The 7,596-nt window shown below is 37.4% G+C and overlaps 1 pseudogene; it reads right to left on the reverse strand.

Moving 5' to 3' along the window:
- The window catches only part of LOC128666875 (cytochrome P450 2G1-like), a 174,227-nt pseudogene extending 168,147 nt beyond the window's left edge, over window positions 1-6,080 (reverse strand).
- Between the last annotated feature and the right edge of the window lie 1,516 nt (window positions 6,081-7,596).

The raw sequence follows: 7,596 nt of genomic DNA on the forward strand, positions 1-7,596 counted from the left end.
GTAATTAGTTTAAAATTGTTGTAATATTTTTCTAATGTTTGTAAATAATTTTTTATTTTTTGTAACTTAGTTCTTTTTTATTTTTTGTACTTTAGTTAGTTTATTTAATTTTATTTATTTGTAGGAATTGTATTTAATTTATTTATTGATAGTTTAGTGTTTGGTTTAATTGTAGATAATTGTAGGTATTTTATTTAATTAATTTATTGATAGTGTAGTGTTAGGTTTACTTGTAACTTAGGTTAGGATTTATTTTACAGGTAATTTTGTTATTATTTTAACTAGGTAACTATTAAATAGTTCTTAACTATTTAATAGCTATTGTACCTGGTTAAAATAATTACAAAGTTGCCTGTAAAATAAATATAAATCCTAAAATAGCTACAATGTAATTATAATTTATATTGTAGCTATATTAGGGTTTATTTTACAGGTAAGTATTTAGCTTTAAATAGGAATAAGTTATTTAATAAGAGTTAATTTATTTCGTTAGAATAAAATTATATTTAACTTAGGGGGGTGTTAGGGTTAGGGTTAGAATTAGCTTTAGGGGTTAAAAAATTTATTAGAGTAGCGGTGAGCTCCGATCGGCAGATTAGGGGTTAATACTTGAAGTTAGGTGTCGGCAATGTTAGGGAGGGCAGATTAGGGGTTAATACTATTTCTTATAGGGTTATTGAGGCGGGAGTGAGGCGGATTAGGGGTTAATACATTTATTATAGTAGCGCTCAGGTCCGGTCGGCAGATTAGGGGTTAATAAGTATAGTTAGGTGGAGGCGACGTTGGGGGCGGCAGATTAGGGGTTAATAAATATAATATAGGGGTCGGCGGTGTTAGGGGCAGCAGATTAGGGGTACATAGGGATAATGTAAGTAGCGGCGGTTTACGGAGCAGCAGATTAGGGGTTAAAAAAATATGCAGGTGTCAGCGATAGCGGGTCGGCAGATTAGGGGTTAATAAGTGTAAGGTTAGGGGTGTTTAGACTCGGGGTACATGTTAGGGTGTTAGGTGCAGACGTAGGAAGTGTTTCCCCATAGGAAACAATGGGGCTGCGTTAGGAGCTGAACGCGGCTTTTTTGCAGCTGTTAGGTTTTTTTTCAGCTCAAACAGCCCCATTGTTTCCTATGGGGGAATCGTGCACGAGCACGTTTTTGAAGCTGGCCGCGTCCGTAAGCACCGCTGGTATCTAGAGTTGCAGTGGTGTTAAATTATGCTCTACGCTCCCTTTTTGGAGCCTAACGCGCTGAAAACCCTGCCATTCTGTAAACTCTAAATACCAGCAGTATTTAAAAGGTGCGGGGGGAAAAAAGCATGCGTAGCTAACGCACCCCCTTGGCCGCAAAACTCTAAATCTAGGCGTTTTAAATGTTTTAAATCAGTGTCATGTACCTTGTAAAGCAATTGCCTATTAATGCAGCTTATTCCAATATTAATGATTTATCTTGAGCAACTTAAAAGAGATCTTGTGGGATATCTATGCCCTGGAATCAGGGATGCTTTCAGATGGTGAAAGGGGGTACTGCAGTCATGGCAGGAGATTGGTAGTCCAGGGACCTGATAGGGTGCTGGCTTTCTGGTTTTGGGGTCTCCATGGGTCCCCCTCTGACTGCTGCTGACAGCTGGATTAGACGTTTAATCAGGAGGGGCTGGCCCACAGGCTGCACAGCTGGAAAGTCCCAGAAAGCCATGCAGCAATAGGCTTGCAAATTCGGGGGGGGGGGTACCCTTGTCTGGGTGTGTTTGTTTTTAGTGTATGTGTGAGTGTTTGTATTTGAGTCTTTGGGCTCCGTTTGTGAGGCAGCAAATGCTGCTTCAGATTCCCATTGTTTCAGGCTTGCAAGTTAAGAAGTAGTGGTCATATGATCTAGATGATTGACAGTCCCTGCTTGTGGCCACTTGGCCGCCAGTAAGCTGGGGGGCGGCATTGCACAAGCATTTAACTAGAAATGCTTGTCCAATGAAAAATGCTGACAGTGTATAATGTTGGCATTTAGCGATGTTGAGCGGACATGATTGGCTATAGCAAATCATGTCCGCTCGACATATGGAACATTTACCCCTTTCTGTTGGTGTTAGTGTGTGGGTGTTTCTGTGAGCGTGTGTCTGTGCCTTAGTTTTTTGTGGGTGACTGTGTGTGAATTGTTCTGTGGATGTCTGTGTAAATGTGTGCCTGAGTGTTTGTTTTCAGTGTTTGTTCCTTTTTAGCACAGTTTGACCTTACTGCTGAATAGTCTCAAAAGTTATACAGACTTTTCTAGAAGTTACCAACCTACCACTAAACCCCTCAACCTTTAAATCAGTGTTTAAGCAGTTCAGGGGGCTTGCTTTTAGCCACCACATAATATTGGTATCATATAGGCATATTCCTTGCCAAGATAATTAGAACTCCATATTTGTCTTGCAATCCTTATTGTTTTTATTTTGTTTTGCTTTGGTTTTTGACAAAAAAATATAGTCTAACTCATTAGTTGTCAGGTCAATGTGAGCTGAGTGTCTCTGTGTGTGTTTCTATAGGGGTCTGTATGAGTGTGTATGGGTCTCAGTGTATGTGAATATTTCTGAGTGTGTTTTACTATTGTGAAACAATATTTTTAAGTTTGACTACACTTGAATAAAGTGTGCACATACGATAGTCACTCGGCCAAAAATGACACAGGTGAAAAGGGGGAGGGGGGCCTTGGTCAATGGTTTATTAAGGGGTTCCAAAATTGCTAGTGGCGGCCCTGCATGGAATTCCCAACTCATAGTGTGCAGGTCATTGCATACAATTTTTATCTTAACAACTTTTTTCATGGGTATATTGGTATCAACCATCTTCTCTCTCTGACAACCCTTGTCTGTACCATTCATTATCATTATTATTAGGAATACAAATTGGGGGTCAAAAGGAACCTTTTAACATATATGGGTCTATTTTTTAAATACCAGGCGGACATGATTCCCTGTCGGCATTTATCATTGCAAAAGCATTTCACAAGAAATGCTTGTGCATTGTCGCCCCCTGCACATTTGCGGCCTATTGGCCACTTGCATGGGGTGTCAATCATCCTGATCGGATCGGGATGATTGCAGTCCGCCACCTAAAAGGTGGCGGACAAGTTAAGGAGCAGCGGTCTTACGACCTGAAACCTCGAGCAGAGCGAGCAGCATCGGCTGCTTGATAAATCTCCCCCCTAGCCTGAATCACCGAATGAAACAAGAAACAAAAAAATGGCGGTTTTCAACTATTTAAGCTGTAACTGCAAGAGAGAGATAAATACATTGTTGTGCACTGTTTCAACCCTAACATTACATACACAATGCAGTTTAAACCTTATTTATGGTAATGCAAATTTACATTTTACTTATGATAATATATAATATGCAAGTTACACTTTTGACAGCCTTTGAAAAACAACTTTACATATATTAGGATCTAAAAGTACAAAGCATATGTAAATAAACATGAATAATCCGTCCTCATTTAACATAGATACCATACAATATTTAGCAGTGTGGATATGTTAAAAATTGTGCTCACCAATTAGTCATAACTTTGGGAACTGTTTGTCCTCAAACTGACACAATATTTGGATGGATACCACATGTGTGGATCTTCAAAATGCTGAAAACTCATTGAATTCATTGACTGAATGGTAGAATGGTGGTGTTTTATGTTTCTTTATGCCACCTCCTGGTTGTTAGGAGCCCTCTACTGCATCCAAAACAGGTACCACCATGCATTCTCAGTTTAAGGGAATTTTATAAACAGGAGACATTTTCTTGTGATGACTTCCTGAAATTTCCCAAATACAGCAGAAAAGGAGTTCTGAGATAAACCACTAAAATACCCTTCTGCTGACTAGAAATTTCCAGATGCTATAAAATATATGCAGCACCCCCCATCTTGGTCATTCCAAGAAAAATGGATAGCAGCACTACCATATAAAAATTAATCAATCTTTATTTAAGCCATCATAGCAAAAAAATGACAACGTCATGCCAAGAATTGATTAGTGCATTCATTTTTTGGATCCAGTTCCTCCTTAGGACACTGCATAGGCTTATAAGCTATTACCTATTAAGCCTATACATCTCAAAGATTTCTGAATCCTTGGGGGCGTGTACAGTTAGTCTCACCCCCTCCTGTGGCCATTTATACATGATTTACATGTTTGCAAGGTATAACACTGTTTGGAGATTGCCCTGAAATATTGTTAAAGAGATATGACACCCAACTTTTTTTTTCATGATTCAGATAGAGCATGTAACTTATTTTCTTTGTTTTCTTGGTAGCTTTTGTTGAAAAGCAGGGACATAAACTTAGGAGCTAGGCCATATTTGGAGCACTATATGGCAGCAGTTTTCCAGGAATGTTATCCATTTGCTAAAACAATAGAGGGCAGCACTATTTCCTGTCATGTAGTACTTCAGATGCCTACCTAGGTATCTCTTCAACACAGAATATCATGGGAATGAAGCAAATTTGACAATAGAAGTAAATTGGAAACTTTCTGCTCTGTCTGAATCACAAAATAATTTTTTGGGTTTCATATCCCTTTAAATATGTCCAAATTGCCCTTTTGGGGACTTATTAAGTGCCTAGAGGTGTTGAATTAGAAAGTCTGTTGAAAAGTGCATTTGCATTGTGCTCCATTAAAGGGACACACCCTTTGAAAATCTCATAGAGTTATATATCTTGTCTACTTTAACAGAAATAAATTATTTTCTGCGCTTATCAAGCGATCTTGGTGCAGAGTCTATGCATGAAACCATGCACACTTAGGGCCAGATTACGAGGAGAGCGTGATATTTGTGCTCAACTCATATTTTAAGTGGCCCGCAAAGCGAACTCACGTTCGCACTGCATGGAAGCCCTGTGCTCGTATCGGATCAGGAGCAGGGGTCTTATGACCGCTGTTTCTTAACTTCCGTTTCAGGCGGACCTGAAACGAAGGGGGTTGGAAGTAGCATTCGCTGCTTAAAGGGACAGTAAAGTCACAAAAAATCTTTCATGATTTAAATAGGGCATGTAATTTTAAACAACTTTCCAATTTACTTTTATTACCAATTTTGCTTTGTTCTCTTGGTATTCTTAGTTGAAAGCTAAATCTAGGAGGTTCATGTGCTAATTTCTTAGACCTTGAAGACTGCCTCTAATCGGAAAGCATTTTGACAGTTTTTCACCACTAGAGGGCGTTAGTTCATGTGTTTCATATAGATAACATTGAGCTCTGGCACGTGAAGCTCCTAAGAGCAAGCACTGATTGGCTAAAAATGCAAGTCTGTCAAAAGAACTGAAATAAGGGGGCAGTTTGCAAAGGCTTAGATACAAGGTAATCACAGAGGTAAAAAGTGTATTATTATAACTATGTTAGTTATGCAAAATTGGGGAATGGGTAATAAAGGGATTATCTATCTTTTTAAACAACAAAAATGCTGGTATTTACTGTCCCTTTAATAAATCAACCCCACTGTCTTTAGGTTACTTTGTTTTTATACAGCTATAATCTATTAAAAGCCTTGCAGTTATAAGGTCTCATTGTTTCTACTTTGGTCTATCCCTTTAATTGTGTCTTTGTCATTTGATTACTTTTCTTCTACAAAGATTTAACCCTTTAACTTATATCACTTTCATTAGGTTGCCATAATTCTACAAAGCGCTGACACTTTAACCTATTAAACATGTCACTGTGATTAGACCACCTATTTTCAATAAAGTCCTGACATTTTACCCATAAAACATATCTTTAATTAAGTAAATTTGGTCCTATATGGGTCTGACCCTTAATTAATTTAAACATGTGATGTGACCAAGTCACTTTGTTTCTGCATGAGACGAACAGCTTATCTCATTAAGTTTAACAATAATTATGTAATAGAAATAAAGTTAAATCCCACAAAGCAACCACAAACCTTCATAAGAGATCTGGCCATTTCACCTAACTTTAGCTGTAGCAAATTTCCAATCAGCGGTAGAGGTGTTGGACCTGGAGGAAGGTTACGTTTTTTGTACATTTGGTTCCATGTCATATAGATGAAAATGCTGGTTATGAGCAGAAGGAGCAATGTTCCAAACCCTGTGATGTCCATGATAGATAGCTAAGATATACTTTTACTTCTAAAACTATGAGATAGGTATTTCCAGTAACTCCACCTACAAATAAAATGTTCTGGGTGGTGTTAAATGACTCCAAGCAAAATAACAAAATATTTTAAATATGTATATTCTGCTTATCTGTCAGGTAAGTATAAACCCTTAAGCAACTCTTTGTCATGTGATTACTTTTCTTCTACACAGATTAACTTTTAACTTTTATCAGTGTCTTTGTTTGCTTTAATACTACAAAGGACCAACACTTAAGCCATAACATATCACTGTCATTAGGCCACCTTGTTCCAACATAGTCCTGACCCTTTACCCATTAAACATATATCTCTAATTAAAGGGACAGTCAACACCAGAATTTTTGTTGTTTAAAAAGATAGATAATCCCTTTATTTTCCATTCCCCAGTTTTTTGCAAAACCAACACTGTTATATTAATACACTTTTTACTTCTGTGACTAACTTGTATCTAAGAATCTTCTGACCGCCCCTAATCACATGACTTTTAGTTATTTTGCATATAGTTGCATTTTAGCCAATTAGTGCAGTGTCTGCCACTAGCCACGGGCGTGATCACAATGCTATCTATATGGCCTACATGAGCTTGCTCTCCCCTGCTGTGAAAAGTAAATAAAATAGAGGCGGCCTTCAAGGGCTTAGAAATTATCATATGTGCCTCCCTAGGTTTGCTTTCAACTAGAATACCAAGAGAACACAGCAAAATTGTTGATAAAAGTAAATTGGAAAGTTGTTTAAAATTACATGCCCTATTTGAAAAATGAAAGGTTTTTTTTGGACTTGACTGTCCCTTTAAGTCAATTCACATAGTTGCCAACATTTCAAAAAAAAATCCAGGGACACTTTGCAGCAGAGCAAGCAAGCGGGTTACTGGAGTATTGACGACCTACTGTTCAACTGCTCCGCCCACTCAGTTCTGCAATCAAAACACACCCATTTGAAAGTAATAGTATAATTTAGACTTTAGACTTATCCATAGTTTATTATACAGATTACAGCACCAAGCTCTTACATCTACACAGTCTCTGGAACACATTCTGGGCATATGGTTATTTATACAACACAGCATAAAAATTAGAAAGACAAATAATATGTGAACCCATTCAATAATAATAATATTCCATTAGGAATGAATTATATTTAAATAATACACTATATCTATTTATCATCTATCTATCTGTATATATGTGTGTGTATGTGTATATGTTGGACCTGCAGGGTATTCTATGTTATATAGATGAGATGAAGGAGCAACTTTCTTAATCCTGTAATATATATATGAGAGACATCTAAGAGATGTTTTTACTTTTAACTCTGTGAAATAATTAAGTATTTATCAGGCAAGTATACTTATTATATCATCATTAAAATGTCACTATCTTTAGGTTACTTTGCCCCCGTAATAATATAACCTGTTAAGTATCTATCAGGCAAGTATACTTATTGGGGGGTATTTATCAAAGCGTCAACTGATAATACGCTGGAATCCAA

The sequence above is a fragment of the Bombina bombina genome, chromosome 7, assembly GCF_027579735.1.
Source record: "Bombina bombina isolate aBomBom1 chromosome 7, aBomBom1.pri, whole genome shotgun sequence".
Taxonomy (NCBI): Eukaryota; Metazoa; Chordata; class Amphibia; order Anura; family Bombinatoridae; genus Bombina; species Bombina bombina.